Below are 17,645 nucleotides of genomic sequence, written 5' to 3'. Positions count from 1 at the left end.
TACATGTTAGGTATTTTCCTGTTTATTAATGCTTTATTGATTAGACCAATTTAAATATATGTATTTCAACACTAATGAATTAGAGGGTACCTTTGAACATGGTTTCCTGTATTCAAAAATTTGAATCATCTTAAATATGAAAAGGATCAAAAAAGATATGAATTATAGACTAACATCCAAAGGTTGCATTAGAATAACACTGAATGTGGAGGCATTTTTTTGAGATCTCTCAGAACAGTGCTTCAGTGGTGTTTTAATAGGATAAGAGACATTTTAGAAATGGTTTTTCTATTACAGGTGAAGTTATATGAGAAGCTGAGAGTAATAAAACAACTTGTTAGAAATAAGGGTCATGTAACTTGCTATTACTTTCTAATCGATCTATAAAAATAAAGATATAGTACTTGAAATTTAGGGAAAAGGGGGCAATATGATATATTAAGCAAAAGCAATATGTTAATGAAAAAGGACATAGTAAAATAAATTAGGAAATTGCATTATTGCAAAGATATATTATCTTTGTTAATAATAAAACATTAAACTATATATTAATATATACTCAGTTTTCTGATCATATAAAGCTTAATATGAATCATTTTCATTTACTTATCTTCATTCCTTAAAAGCTACATAATAATTCTGTCAAAAATAGTAATATAATTTCAATTATAGATATTGTACATATATTATGTTATTTTCCTAGTTGCTTTTCTCTTTCTCTTTATTTTTATTATACATGGATTTATTTATATATGTGTATATTTATATATGCATGTGTATATATACATACATATCAATATATATATTTATATATGCATGTGTATATATACATACATATCAATATATATATTTATATATATACATTTTAATATATATTTCACCCTACAAAAAATGGGATCTTTTTTTTAGTTTCTTGACTAAACAAAGGGCTGGTTTCTAATTAGACTGTTCTTATCCAACATAATAAAATGGAACTATTTTTATTCTTGATCAAAGATGCTTATAATTTAGGATGTTTATCTGAAAAGACAGATGGATGAATACAGCTTTATACATGTAACTGCTCATTAAAATGTGAAAAATATAAAATAAAAATAAAGTTTTATTTAGGAAACATATTTGTAATGCCTATTATGTGTGTAATACTATTCTGGGCACTTGAGAAGAAATGAAAGATACCAATTAAGCTCTATAGATTTTTGTACTTTAACTGGTTAGCAGTTGTTTCTTTTTAAAACATGATTGATAAGTATAAAAATGGTACATAGATAAATAATTGCTTTTCTTTTAAATGGAAAGAACCATGGTAAGTGTGTTTGGGGGGATTTTATTTTTATTTTTTGTAAGACTTATTTTGAGAGGTAAATGTTGAACCAAATCTTGAAGATCTAATTTGCATTTAATTAAAACCTTTATTTTGGATGGAAGGAATTAAGAGTCTGTCTTTCTCTTGTATCCAAAAATAGTTCAATTCTAAAGACTTCAGCAACTCATAAAACTTACTACTGCAACTTATATGCAGTATATCAGTTTAAATGTAATTACTGAAGCTTAGAATATAAGATTTAAGGGGTCTGGGGTATATTTAAAGTATATATGTTTTTATTTTTTAGGAAACCTCAGACACTGTCCATGTGCCTGTGCAGCTTAATGGCTAAACACCTGTTCAGCCTCAACGAGACTAGGCTTTGGGCCAAGGGTTGTTTGGCTATTCTCTAATAGAAGAGTCATGAATGCAAACAGTGAAAGTGAAAGTCACTAGGTCGCGTCTTTGTGACCTCATGGACTGTAGTCCATGGAATTCTCTAGGCCAGAATACTGGAGTGGGTAGCCTTTCCCTTCTCCAGGGGATCTTCCCAAGCCAGGAATCAAATTGGGGTTTCCTGCATTACAGGTGGATTCTTTACCAACTGAGCTATCAGGGAAGCCCATGACTGCACACAGGTGGCTTTCTTAAAAGGAGGTATTGTGGGCCATTCCGGATAACCTGAGACAATAGGATTTGCACAGATTTAGGGCTGCTGCTGCTGCTTTCCCAGGGATCCCAGTGAGGTGATACTCCACCTCCTCTGGCAAATGAGAAATGAGCTCGTTTTCTGAGGATTTGCCCTTTTCTACCATTCAGTGCATTTCAGTTCAGTCACTCAGTCATGTCCGACTTTGCAACCCCATGAATCGCAGCACCCCAGGCCTCCCTGTCCATCACCAACTCCCAGAGTTCACTCAGACTCACATCCATTGAGTCGGTGATGCGATCCACCCATCTCATCCTCTGTGGTCCCCTTCTCCTCCTGCCCCCAATCCCTCCCAGCATCAGGGTCTTTTCCAATAAGTCAACCCTTTGCATGAGGTGGCCAAATTATTGGAGTTTCAGCTTCAAAATCAGTCCTTCCAATGAATACCCAGGACTGATCTCCTTTAGAATGGACTGGTGGGATCTCCTTGTAGTCCAAGGGACTCTCAAGAGTCTTCTCCAATACCACAGTTCAAAAGCATCAATTCTTTGGTGCTCAGCTTTCTTCACAGTCCAACTCTCACATCCATACATGACCATGGGAAAACCAAGATGGACTTTTGTTGGCAAAGTAATGTCTCTGCTTTTGAATATACTATCTAGGTTGGTCATAACTTTCTTTCCAAGGAGTAAGCATCTTTTAATTTCATGGCTTCAGTTACCATCTGCAGTGATTTTGGAGCCCCCCAAAATAAAATCTGACACTGTTTCCACTGTTTCCCCATCTATTTCCCATGAAATGATAGGACCAGATGCCATAATCTTAGTTTTCTGAATGTTGAGCTTTAAGCCAACGTTCTCACTCTCCTCTTTCACTTTCATCAAGAGGCTCTTTAGTTCCTCTTCAGTGTCTGCCATAAGGGTGGTGTCATCTGCATATCTGAAATTATTGATATTTCTCCTGGCAATCTTGATTCCAGCTGTGCTTCTTCCAGCCCAGCGTTTCTCATGATGTATTCTGCGTATAAGTTAAATAAGCAGGTTGACAATATTTCCACCATTAGTATTCATCAAAACTTAGCAGGGTTAGAAACTGAAAACTCTGTGGCTCCCCTTTTTCCTCATTGGGCTTCCAGAGGAGGTAGCATAAGGCTTCCTTGTCCTCTGGTCCTGTCTAGGAACTTGTGCCTCTACGTGAAAGAATACTCATCTGGAAGGAAAGCAACTTACTCTAGCTACTTCCCAGTAAAGACTGTCTTTTTCAAATGAACACACAGGGAAACATGAATAAGCAAAATGTAAATGCTGAAATTGCATGCATATGCTTATTTTTCACTTAACAGTTGTAACCACCAAAGGCACTTTAAAAAGGAATCTGATTTTATGTTTATAATAAAGTTAATATTATACAGAATTCTTACTTTTCAAATAAAATATGTGTTGTGTTAAGAATATCACATAGTAGGAATCTGCCTCAGAGATGTTATGATAGGCTATCAAATTGTTTTTGTAAAGATATTTGAAGGTATTGATATATAATTATAAAGTTATAAGTATTATGGGGGGCGGGGGAATAGACTTCCCTGATAGCTCAGCTGGTAAAGAATCTGCCTGCAATGCAGGAGACCCCAGTTCGATTCCTGGGTCAGGAAGGTCTGCTAGAGAAGGGATAGGTTACCCACTCCACTATTTCTGGGCTTCCCTTGTGGCTCACCTGGTAAAGAATCTGCCCACAATTTGGGAGACCTGGGTTCCATCCCTGGGTTGGGAAGATCCCCTGAGGAAGGGAAAGGCTACCCGCTCCAGTATTCTGGCCTGAAGAATTTCATGGACTTTACAGTCCTTGGGTTCACAAAGAGTCGGACACAACTGAGCAACTTTCACTTTCACTTCATAGGAAAAATAGAAGAGTTATAATATTAAAAATTTAATATTTGGTCAAAAACATTCATCAAGCTTCCCTGAAATTTGCAAAATTATCTTTTGGCTACATAATACATTCTCCAGATATTCTTTTGTTTTACTCATAGGAACATTTTATATTCTTATAGGAGTATGGTGGAAACTTTTGTGGTAATGCTAATTTTTCTCCTATTTATCCTTTTCTTCATCGTAGATTAAAATGAGTAATCCACAACTGACTATTTTTTCTTCTATGAACAACATTTTTTGCAAAAAAAAAGAATTAAAAATTTGAGTATTCATATCTAGAAACACTAAGTTTCTTTAAATTCATATGACCATTCTCTAAAAGGCTAGATAATTCATTAAACTTTGACATTACAAACAAGATCATTATTCTAACTTTTAAGTAAATGTATGTAAGTAATAACATTAAATATAAGTGAAAAATAGTCAATGTGAAATAAAGATTGTCAGAAAAAAAATTTTCAACTATATGTAGTTTGTAAAAGAATTCTAAAATATGGAAATGAAAGTTGAAACCAAAATAATAGAAAAGGCATACCGTAAAAACTAGATAACAAAATAAAGCAGGTATAACTACATTAATACCAGAAAATGTAGTCTTTTATAAAGAAATACTAACTATAAAAAGAGAAACTTAGCTATAAAAAAAATGGAATACCAGATAGATAGAAATTTTAAATGTTTATGTACATGGTAACAAACACATAAAATATATGGAAAAAAAAGTTAGCAGAAATAAAAGGAGAATAAAAATGTCCTCTGTCATGGTGGAACATTTCAATAATTCTTTCAATACCTGCTGAACAAGAAGATAAAAACTGTAAAGATAATGACAATTTGAGCAATGTGATAAACTCTTCCTCAGTAATGTAAAAAGAATCTTGCATTTTATTTCTCCAAACTGAACAAATCTGCTGCTGCTGCTAAGTCACTTCTGAATGAAGTCTGACACTGTTTCCACTGTTTCCCCATCTATTTGCTCATAAAAGCTATCAAAAGCAATGTGAATTAGATTTGTGGATTTACAAAAATGTCATTAGCAATTTGTTTCAGAATTCTTTATCCCATCTTAAATAGTAAAAAGTAGCATAAGGACTGAAAACACAGAAGTGGCAGAGACTAGTCTGACTGTATTACTGAGGAAAATTCTCGAGATGATAGACTGCTGCTGCTGCTAAGTCGCTTCAGTTGTGTCCGACTCTGTGCGACCCCATAGATGGCAGCCCACCAGGCTCCGCCGACCGTGGGATTCTCCAGGCAAGAACACTGGAGTAGGTGGCCATTGCCTTCTCCAATGCATGAAAATGAAAAGTGAAAGTGAAGTCGCTCAGTCATGTCTGAATCCTAGCGACCCCATGGACTGCAGCCTACCAGACTCCTCCATCCATGGGATTTTTCAGGCAAGAGTACTGGAGTGGGGTGCCATTGCCTTCTCTGAAAAAATATGGGTCTTACAGAAAGTTCAAAAGATTTTGAAGACATGAAATCATACAAAGTATGTTATTTTATAATATCAGAATTCAACTAGAATTAACATAAAAATGAAATTAAAAGTGATAAATAGAAAGTACATAAGTTTTTGGAAAGTATGCTGTATATTTCTAATTAACTCATGATCAGAAAATTCAAAGTAAAAATAAGAAAAACAATGTTGAATTCGGTGATATTGGACTACTACATACTGAAAAATCTTAGTATGAAGTTAGTGCCACTTAAAGACATATTTATATCATTAATATAAATTAGAAAAGATTAAGGCCCCAAATCAATGATCCAAGTATTATCTCAAGAAACTAGAAATAAAACAGCAAATAAAACCTAAGGTATAGAGAAAGAAGGCAAAAATGAAGCTAGCAACAAAAATTAATAAAGTAGAAATATTTAATATAGAGTATAAGCAAAACAAAACATTTTTTTTAAAGAATTAACTGATTATTGCCTGGTGGGTTGGTAAAATTTAAAAGAATGTAAGTTTGAACCCAGTTTATGTGGGTGCATTTAAAACTGTAGATGAAATGAGAAAATTCCTAAGCAAGCACATCTTAACAATGTTAACCCAAGAAATAAAAAAAATACAAATACTTTGTATGAAAGTAATGGAATCTTCAATTAAAAAAAAGACTCACAAAGAGAAATCCAGGACAAGATGGCTTCACCTGCAAATTATGTAATCACTTAAGAAAGGAATTATACTATTAAAGTTCTAAAAGAAGAGCAATTCTCAAGTTTTATGAGGTATATTAGTTTCCTATTGCTATATAATGAATTAATACAATCTAATAGAATTAAAGGGGCTTCCCTGGTGGCTCAGTGGTAAAGAATCCACCTGGCAATGCAGGATGTGTGGGTTTGATCCCTGTTGTCAGGAAGATCCCCTGGAGAAGAAATGGCAGCCCACTCCAGAGTTCTGGCCTGTAGAATTCTGTGGACAGAGGAGCCTGGCAGGCTACAGTCCATGGGTTAGCAAAAGAGTTGGACACAACTTAGCAACTAAACACACACAATAGGCTCAAAAAAACACACATCTTATCTCAGTCTGTGGGTCAGGAGTCTGAGAATAGCTTAGGTGACTCCTCTGTTGAAGGTTTTAACTGATTGCAATCAAGCTGTGGGTTAAGTGATATTATTACATGTACATGTATGTATATGTGCATATACATATATAGACATGCATATATATCCATATTTTACTTAATTAGAAGCAAATCGCAGGCCCCGTAATGCTCAATGGTGACCCCCCATATTCATCCCTTTTGTCAACCCCCTGCAGTTGCTCAAAAAGAGGGTTTTATGGAAGGAATGAAGATGGAGGCCAGCTTTAGATCTGTCTGTGATATAAGGCCAAAAAAGCTTGAAGCAAAACATGATATATTAACTTAAAACATTGGCTAATTAAATGAAGCCGTGCATAAGGTATGATATCATGGTATATCAGGGAGACAGAAATTTTAAATATTTATGTACACATTTATGTACACATGTTACTGTATGTCTTCTCTTATATTTATACATTTAGTGTGTGTGTGTATATATATGTATGTCCATATATATGTATGTATTTTATATGCTATATTTAAATATAGTATTGAAATTATAGATGTTTGGCTGGTGTTGTGAAGGAAACACCAGAATGGAAGACAAGTCAAGGACGTTTTCTCTGAGGAAGTGACTTCAATAAAGAAGAGTAGTTGATGAGTATTTGGGCAGATGTAATAACCCGAGGAGTGTAGTGGGTTAAATAATGTCCCCTTCTAATTCATGTCTACACAACATCTTGGAATGTGACCTTATTTGGAAGTATAGTCTTTATAGATATAGCTTAGAATTTTGAGATGAAAACATCCTGGATATAAAGTGGGCTCTAAATCCAGTCGTTAGTTTCCATATGAGAAGAGGAGAGCACATAGAAAGACACAGAGGAAAATGCCTTATAAAAATGGAGACAGGGTTTGGAATTCAGCACCTATAAATCAAAGACTGATAAGGATTGCTAATCACCAGCAACTAGGAGAGAGTCATGGAATAGATTCTCCTTCAGAATTTCCAGAAAGAACCAAAGCTGCCCAATAATTTGATTTCAGCCTTCCGGCACCCAGAACTATACATTTCTGTCATTTGAAGCTACCAAGCTTTTGGTAATTTATTATAGCACCCTTGGGAAACTAAGACAGGGATTAACGGTGACAAAAGCTTAGTAAGTTAACAACAAAGTACATTTTCTTGGAGTTATTGCATTTGATTGGGATAAGAGGCAATAGCATGGTCTCGTTGGGTCTTACAAGAGTTTATTTCAAGTGCTCTATGAAGTTGCTGTTGGTCAGTCATTCAGTCATATCCTACTCTTTGTGACCCAGTGGACTGCAGCATGCCAGGCTTCCCTGTCCTTTATCTTCTCCTGGAAGCTGGTCAAACTCAGGTCCATTGAGTCGGTGATGCCATCCAACCACCTGATCCTCTGTCATCCCCTTCTCCTCTTACCTTCAGTCTTTCCCAGCGTCAGGCTTCTTTTCCAATGAATTAGCACTTCACATCGGGTGACCAAAGTATTGGAGCTTCAACTTCAGCATCAGTCCTTCCAATGAATATTCAGGACTGGTTTCCTTTAGGATGGACTGGTTTGATCACCTTGCAGCCCAAGGGACTCTCAAGAGTCTTCTCCAACACCACAGTTCAAAAGCATTAGTTCTTTGGCACTCATTTTTCTTTATGGTCCAACTCTCAGAGAGAAAATTACTTAAAACTTATATGCCAAAATAATATGCTGGATGTTCTTAAAAACTGAGTAGAATAGGATAAGAATTAAAGCGAGAAGAACCTGGTAAGGGGATAGGATACCATGGAAGTCCAGGTTAGAGATGGGGGGAGTTTGGTGCAGACTCATGGCAACAGAGAAATAAAGCAGGCTGAGATAGATTTTGAAGTTAGAACTGATGACTTACTGATGGATTGTAAGTACATGTTGAGTAAAAATTTAAAATGCCTTCCTAGGATTTGAGCTGAGTTAATGGATAAATGTTCATGAAATTTACCAAAACAGAGAACACAAGGGAGATAAAAATTGGGGAGGAGTGAGAAAGAAGGATGTTTTTTAGCTTGACACAGGTGAGTTTTTTTTGGTACGGATTGAGATTTAAATTTCAGGGACTCCAGTATGTAAATAATACTGAAAGGCATGTGAATAGCTAAGGTCATTTAGGGAGAAAGTGTAGAAAGAGAGAAGTCCAAGCCAAAACTGAAGAAAATAAGAGGAAAATATGCAAATTTGTGTGCGTGTGTTAGTTGCTCAGTCATGTCCAACTCTTTGGGACCCAATGGACTGTAACTCACCAGGCTCTTCTCTCCGTGGAACTCTCCAGGCAAGAATACTGGAGTGGGTAGCCATTCCCTTCTCCAGGGGATCTTCCTGACCCAGGGATGGAATCCAGGCCTCCTGCACTGCAAGCCAGTTCTTTACCCTCTAAGTTACCATGAAAACCCCAAAATATGCAATACAGGACCTTAAATAAGCTTCCTGCTGGAAAATTGATGAATGTTTGTGAATGTTATAGAAATAGAGGTAAGTAGGGAACTAAGTTCTATCCCCTGCTATAGTGACTATAACAGATTTATTTGTGTATAAACAAGGGATTCATAAGTCAAATGATTCAACGTTTAGGACTGTCAGAAGGCAATGGCAACCCACTCCAGTACTCATGGCCTGGAAAATCCCATGGACGGAGGAGCCTGGTGGGCTGCAGTCCATGGGGTTGCTAAGAGTCAGACAGGACTGAGCGACTTCACTTTCACTTTTCACTTTCACGCACTGGAGAAGGAAATGGCAACCCACTCCAGTGTTCTTGCTTGGAGAATCCCAGGGATGGCGGAGCCTGGTAGGCTGCCATCTATGGGGTCACACAGAGTCGGACACAACTGAAGCGACTTAGCAGCAGCAGCAGCCTATCATCTCGAGAATTTTCCTTAGTAATACAGTCAGAGTAGTCTCTGCCACTTCTGTGTTTTTAGTCCTTATGCTACTTTTTACTATTTAAGATGGGATAAGGAATTCGGAAACAAATTGCTAATGACATTTTTGTAAATCCACAAATTTAATTCACATTGCTTTTGATAGCTTCTATGAGCAATAAATTTCAGTAGTATCCTATTTTTAATTTCATAGCCAGTTCAAATAGTAAACTTTAAAATGTTTATTTATAAAATCCAAAGGAGAAAAAGGTGGGTTCAAACCTATACCCAATCCAAACTTTGGATCATCTATATGATAGAACTGGTCTTTTACAGTCAGTTTTTATGTTTATATACCGTAGAACTAGAATTGACCTCACAGACTGTTTGACTGTATACCTTTACTTTACAGTTAAGGGTGTCAGGATTCAGAAAGACAGCCTTTCCATGGTGGTCATGTCTTGTTCGTGGCGGAAGTGGAACTAGGATCACTGGTTCTCTTTTGTCTGGTCAAAACTAACTGGAAACTCCTCTTTGAAATTAATCTCAAGAGGATGCTTTCTTTAAAATGCAATATTATATTTTAGGTTTATTGAGGGAAACTAAATAGTTTCTCTTTTTGAGAGAGAATATTTATTAAATACCGTGATTATAGAAGATAGAAATAAAGTCTTAAGAAATGACCCTCGGGTTTAATCCCAAATTTTATCACTTTAATGAGTGTTTGGATTTTAGACCAGCTACTTATTCTCACACAGTATCGGTTTTCTCATCTGTAAAATTAAACCCACATTTCACTGTTATGTGAGGATTTTTCATATTCCTTTAATAACTAATTAAGATTCTGAGCCTCTTGTAGCCTTCAATAGCACTAGCAATGTAACACAATTTTGAATAATCACCTCGGGAGCTGGCCTTGAGAGGAAGAATCAAGTAGAAGTTACTGAATAATCTCTGGCTTGTACTGATGAGTGATGTGAACAAACAATATGAAATTTTGAATATTATTTTGAGCCTCAGAAAGGTGAAATGTAACAATATTCTGAGAGGCTTGAGGGAACTAAGGGCGCTGAAGAAATAGCAAATCAATCTTCTTAGCTCATATTCAAGATGGATGGATAAAAATAATCACTGTCATTATTCAATTTCTTCTTTATTTCTTTCCTTCTTTCTCACTTTTTTTATTTTTTTCTCCCCATCTCTTTGCTTTCCTCCCTCCTTCCCCGATAGCTGAAGTCTAGTTAATAAAATGTGCTTAATGTATGACTTCTTTGTACTTAATAATGGAGATTTTCTAGACAGTTTCCATGTTGTACTCTAGCTTCCTGCTATTTCCAGAGAAGAACTTCTGTTGCATACAAACTTATATTCTTACTATGTTTTCCTGCCATGTTTTTGCTTATGAATAGAATGCATTTTGCCATTCAGATCTTAACTCTTAAAACCTCTAAATTTTTAATAACTGAATTGCTACCACAACTTAATTGCTCATTTGATCATTTACAATATGCTGTGAAGCCTGTATTATGTCTTTGAGCACTATGCAAATACAGAAAAACTGCATCCCATTGGAATTTTTAAATAAAGAGCACCACCTTGTGGGAATATATGCTTATATGTACTGGAAGACAGGAATATTAATAATAATTCATTTAAAAAACAGTGCTTATAATTTGTACTATACTAAGTTATTAGCATAGAAATAAGAAGACAGGAATATTAATAATAGTTCATTTAAAAAACAGTGCTTATAATTTGTACTATACTAAGTTATTAGCATAGAAATAAAACCTCATGCTTTTTCCTAAGGAAAATTTTAAAATGGAAAGATGAAATTAGAAAAATTTTATTTTAACCATATAAAATAATTTTATTGTACATCAACTTTTTTCATTTAGTGAAGCAATGAAAATCATCTGTAAAATTATAATACTAATGATTCCTTTTATGTAAACATTATTTTAGAACTAATATTTAGCATAAGAAAATAAATTATAAAAAAACTGTTAAGACCTGATCAAAAAAAAAAGCCTTACTTTAAAAATAAGGAAACCAGAATTGAGGGAGTGAATTTATTGTGTTCACCAAGTTACATATAACCAATGGAGGGCTAAATATAGCCATGAAAACATCAGTCCTGTCTGCCTGACTCATTTTTGATCAATTGTCAGATATTAGAATATACTAATAGTTCATTGACCTTTACTGGGGACTAGGTAGGCTGCCGTCTATGGGGTTGCACAGAGTCGGACACGACTTTAGCGACTTAGCAGCAGCAACAGATTATTTAACAAAAATAAACTTTGTTATCTTAATAATAAAGCAATGTTCACATATACTACTGTGTAGTTGAAGATAATACTTTTCTAGCATCTTTCTATATTCTGGTGCATTATCCCAGTTTTTCCAAGAACAAGTAGTTTAATATTTAATGGAATTTAACTTTTAAAAGTTTAACTATTTTTATGTATTATATTGATGCTGATTCTTTTAAAGTTTCCATGTGTGACATTATTTCATCTCAATTTACTTTGAAATGTTGAACTAAAGTTTACACCTACTCCTCTGGTAATGGAGAGCCCATAGCTGAAAAGTATTTCCTACTCATGAATATAAAAAGACCATAGGTTTCATCATCTTGCAAACTCAAACATTGTACTCATGCTTTGGGATTCCAAATTACCTTACAACTTTTTATAAGTTGTATTACTCTTCTGTTGAAACTATAGAAGAATAAAATCCATTCTGGTTTTTGTTTGTTAATGGTTTATTGTTTAGTGGTTTAGTCACTAAGTCGTGTCCGACTCTTGCAATCCTATGGACTGTAGCCTGCCAGGTTCCACTGTTCATGGGATTCTCCAGACAAGAATGCTGGAGTGGGTTGCCATTTCCTTCTCCAGGCGATCTTCCTTACCCAGGAATCAAACCCGGATCTCCTGCATTGCAGGCAGATTCTCTACCGACTGAGCTATGAGGAAAGCCCCTAAACATAGAATTTTCTTAAGCCAGGTTTTCCTCACCACTATTCTAACATATTTGACTTGGGCGACTTTTCTGGTGAGTCTAAGCAATGCGACTTTCATCCTTCTAGTTTGTTAGAATCTTTATATGTCTTGCTTCTGTTCTTTGTTCCCTATTTCTATAACTTTGAGTGATAAACATAAATTGTAAAGGCACCTCTCTGTCTTTATATACACCAATGGCAAACTATTAACGGTTCAGTTAAAAAAACTTGAGTCTTATTCTGGGGACCAACATTCAGGTGACTTGTAGTCCAATTATTCATGCCTTATCTTTTCTCCAAAAGCCTCAATTCGGATAGTCATACCCACCAGGATTATTGCACTATAGCAATATTTGTCTTTCTTTTCTTACAACAAATTGTAATTCAAATAAACATTTTTCTTGCATCAATAATTCATTATGTTAATTAAAGTATGATTCTGAAGAAGTAGTCACAGATTTATTGGCTTTTGCATGATTTCAGACATCATTATATAGGGTAATTCATGGTAGCTTTAGGACAGGAGTCTGTGAAGGTGTTTTTTACTAGCTGAGTGGTCTTTGATGTTTTTCTTTTAGTTTTTAGATAGGGCAGGTGTGTTCAGTAGCCAGCAGTGGCAGAGGTTTGAAGATGGAAAGCAGAGCTTGAGAAGTCTCTTGAAACTTTGATTCAGAACTCATACAACCTCATTTCTGGACCATTCTATGGTCCTGAGTAAATCAAATGCCAGCCCAGATTCAAGGTGTAGATAACTGTACTCTGGCTTCCCAGGTGGCTCAGTGGGTGAAAAATCTACCTGCCAATGCAGGAGCTGTGCGTTTGGTCCCAGGGTTGGCAGGATCCCCTGGAGAAGAAAATGGCAACCCACTCCAGTGTTCTTGCCTGGCAATCCCGTGGAGAAAGGAACATGGTAGGCTACAGTCCATGGGGTGCAAAAGAGTTGGAGACAACTTAGCAACTAAAACAACAGCAGCAAACTGTACTTCACTTGTTAGTGGGTGTCTCTGCAAAAAATTGTGACCACTTTTGTAACCTACTACAACCAGGTTTGAAGCAGGGGCAATGGAACCGGTACTCTTTCTGTATTCCTGAACCAGATTCCAGTGTGTGCGTGGGAAGAGGGATTGGGGGCAGCCTGATAATTTAGCTCAGACCTGACTCTGTCTATCCAGAGATAGATCAGACTCCATACGTTGAGGGTTCGTTCTCTTAAGATTCCCCCAACCTCCACCCCATATGCACACACTCAGATACCAGCCAGTTAGAGGCTACAAATTGGAGGTTCCAATGGCCCGCTCCTTGATTTTGGTAAATTTGCCAGTGTGGCTCAGCAAACTTGTTTACTCACTGGATTACCATTTCTTATAACCAGTCTAGACAGTATATTAAAAAGCAGAGACATTATTTTGCCAAAAAAGGTCTGTCTAGTCAAAGCTATGGTTGTTCCAGTATTCACGTGTGGATGTGAGAGTTGGACCTTAAAGAAAGCTGAGGACCGAAGAATTGATGCTTTTGAACCATGATATTGGAGAAGACTCTTGGGAGTCCCTTGGACTGCAGCTCCTTGCAAACCAGTCAATCCTCAAGGAAATCAGTCCAGAATATTCATTGGAAGGACTGATACTGAAGCTGAAACTCCAATACTTTGGCAATCTGGTGCGAAGAACTGACTCATTAGAAAGGACCCTGATGCTGAGAAAGACTGAAGGAGGAGAAGGGGACGACAGAGGATGAGATGGTTGGATGCCATCACCAATTCGATGGACATGAATTTGAGCAAGCTCCGGGAGTTGATGGACAGGGAGGCCTGGCTACATGGTGTCACAAAGAGTTGGACACGACTGAGTGACTGAACTGAACCATTTCTTATAAAAGGCTTTAACTCAAGAACAGCCACACAGAAGAGATGCATATGGCAAAACATAAAGAAAAGGTGTGGAGTTTTACAGGGGCACCACTTTCCCTGAATCTCCACTTGTTCACCAATCTGAAAACTCTTGAAACTGTGTCTTTTTGGATTTTCATGGAGGCTTTATTACACAGTCATGATTGATTAGCTTTTTGGCCATTGGTGACTGAACTCAATGTCCAGCCCATCACCCTTCTCAGAGGTCAGTGAGTGGGACTGAAAATTCAAATCCTCTAATTGCTTGGTTGGCTCCACTTTCTTAGGAGCTAACCAAAAGCCAACTGTATCACTCTCCACACTTAGGAAATTACACTTTCGAAGATGTGAGCCAAGAGCCACACCAAGACCAAATGTATGTGAGTAATATATTTTGGTCATCTGAATGACTATGTGTGTGTCTGTGTATGTATGTATGTATATGTGTGTATATATATATATATATTTCACAATATTATGATATACCCTGTGAGATAATAATCAATGGTACCTGATATCAGGGAAAATATTGAAGAAGTGAGAAAAGTCAGGTTAAATCGTTTGACCTAAGTGACTTTGTTAATGAGAAGCAAAATAATGTATGTGTTTAAAGATTTACAGTAAGATAGCCCTGGATTAAAAGTCTGTTCATTTTAGCACTGACTTCCCTTTGCTGAAAACTGACCTTAGACATGTCATTTATTTTCTGTAAGTTCAAATTTGTTTATTTGCAAAAAACTGGAAATAATAATAGCTACCTTATCAGGTAATTGGTTGGATTAAAAGAAATCATGCAAGTGCATGACTGGATGCTTAATATAGTAAGTGCTCAGAACATACCATTAGTAATAATTTCCTTAGTATTATGAATAGTGTTCTGATTACAACAGAAACACATGTCAGAAAGAAAACTCTCTTGAAAGTAATCTGTGTTGGACAAGATTTGATTGGATTGTCAATGGAAATAATTGCTGGGGCACTGAAAGTTTAAAACTGGGATTTTAGATGGAAATCACAGATAAAAGTGTCCATGTGGAGATGACAGTAAAATCCTTGGCAGTGAGGTAAATTTAAAGCAAATATCTGTACAAGAAAAAGAGCAGGCAGTCAAAACTAAATATTTAGGATTTTAGAAGCTAGATGATGATTAATTTGGCAAGCTTGATCAAATTCATAGAATAAGATGGTATTGTGTTGTTTGCTTTTCTGGCACTATGTTTTTGCTCATCACGTTTCTAGTTATTGGAATTGTCAACTGCTCAAATCCTTTCCCTCTGTAGTGACATCTCATACATCCCCAACTTTCCATGCTTAATGATCTCTGCCTGAAGTGTAGTGTAGGTGAGTAACAATAGCTCAAGAAATATTTTAATTAATTTTAAAAGAGAAGATGCAAGGTTCATAATATAAAGTTCCAAAAATGTTATGATTGTCCTTCATATTGCATAAACATTCAGTCTAAACATATCTAACCATATGTTTTGATTATGTTTTACATAATCATGTTCACATTTGAGGGACATCAATCATAAATAGCTAAGCTTCCCCTAAACTCAAAACTCAAATATATATTTAAAAAAAAATAGTGATTCCCATAATTGAGTATAAAATTAACAGTACCTGATACAAATGATAGTAACTAATTGCAGCTGATATAGAAAACCATGGAATCATCTGGTTCTTTCAAAAACAACCTTACATTAATTTTATTAATGAATACAATGAATTGATTAATTCATTTTGAATGAAATAGACAGTGTCTAGTTTGTCTAGTTTGTTAACAATTTTGGACTCCTATATAATTATTATAATCTTAGTGTGAGCTCTTTTTTTAATTGAAGTCTAGTTGATTTATAATCTTGTGCTAATTCAGGTTTACATCAAAGTGATTCAGTTATTTTTAACTGAATCATATATGCATTACATGTATATATTATTTTCTGATTCTTTTCTATTATATGTATATATTATTTTTATAATTTTTCATATTCTTTTCCATTACAGGTTATTACAAATGTGAACTCTTTAGTGAAATATGACAGTTTTGGTTCTATTTGTAGACATTTACTGAGCTTATATTCTGTGAAGGATGTTCTTGTTTATCAATTAAGAAAACATTTATAACCTTTGTGTGAAATGCGTGTACTTTAACTTTCTTAGTTTAAATCCAAAAATATCTTTCAGCATTGGTAAAACCTATTGTGGCTGAATAATGTATTATATTTTATTGCTGACTTTAGGAAGATTTAATTATTCAACTGAGTAGACATTCTCTGTAAGTGAGGTTAAAAGGAAAGTATGTGTTTGAGTCATGTTGACTGTGGGAGGGTGTTGTAGGTGGTTGTGTTTTATTTTTCTAGGCTGTAGGTGGTGTGTTGATATATTGGGAGATATTTCAAGACTTGGGAGTGAATGTTCTATTGTAGTTTCTGTTTTCTTTTGTCAGAGAGCTGCTGAATGTTGTTTTTGTTGCAAGTGGTATTTGGAAATGTGATCCAGAAGAACATGTTTTAAGAGGAAAAGAGGGGGAAAATTGATACCAGTCAAACGTCCTCCCACGCTACTCATCTGGCAGTTGTGACTGCTTCTGTGGTCTTGTTCCCTTGGAGATGGATAGTGATGAACAAGATTGTTGGCTTTCCTATTTGACATAAGAAGGGCTTTGACAGTCCCCTTGCTAACAATCACTTCCTTCAAAGGACAGAAGGGAAAAGCCATAGGAAACTAGAGAAAAAATGTGGGAAGGAGACTCAAAATATATTGGAGTGAGAAAGAAAATTTAAGGCAATAAAGAAAAAAATTGAAATTGCAGTTTTCATCTTACCATGCCATATTTGGAGCTCTAAGAAATCTTTGAATAGAGATTCCACACATTCATAAATGGTGATCATCCTAGATAGATCATATGTGGATGAAATCAATTAGACAAATGTTGCTCAAAGGTCCCTCCTCAGATCTCTGCTTATCATCTCTCCATAAATCATCTAAACCTGTGACTGCAAATATAGCTTTAAAAATGATGTATCATTATAAAGATAAATTTATCTCAGCATATGCTAGTTTTTACTTAATATTTATTACTTAGGCCTCTCTGGTAGCTCAGACAGTAAAGAATCTGCCTGCAGTGCAGGAGACTGGGCTTCTATTAATGAATCAGGAAGATCCCCCAGAGAAGGGAATGGCTACTCACTCCAATATTCTTGCCTGAGAATTGCATAGACAAAGGATGTTTTCCTGAGTTCTAGATCTGCTTTATAGCCTTCAGGTCACAAACACCTCAAGTACAAGTCTGGTACTGCCCTTTTTTTTTTCCTCCTAGATTTTATATTTCAGTAAATGGTTTTACCGCCAAGTTGGGTGGTTTCAGTGAAGCACGTGAATATTCTTGAATCTTTTTTTTCCTGAACTACTCTTTCATCACAACTTGCATC

General features: G+C 35.7%; 1 protein-coding gene across 5 annotated transcripts in view; it reads left to right on the top strand.

Annotated features, from left to right (window-relative positions):
* Positions 1-17,645, top strand: part of PPFIA2 (PTPRF interacting protein alpha 2) — a 506,769-nt gene that overhangs the window by 121,485 nt on the left and 367,639 nt on the right. The gene's annotated exons all lie outside the window — the stretch shown is intronic.

This window comes from Capricornis sumatraensis, chromosome 4, assembly GCF_032405125.1.
Source record: "Capricornis sumatraensis isolate serow.1 chromosome 4, serow.2, whole genome shotgun sequence".
NCBI classification, from domain to species: domain Eukaryota; kingdom Metazoa; phylum Chordata; class Mammalia; order Artiodactyla; family Bovidae; genus Capricornis; species Capricornis sumatraensis.
Note: the sequence above shows the minus strand (reverse complement) of the source record. Positions and strands in the feature narration are given on the sequence as shown.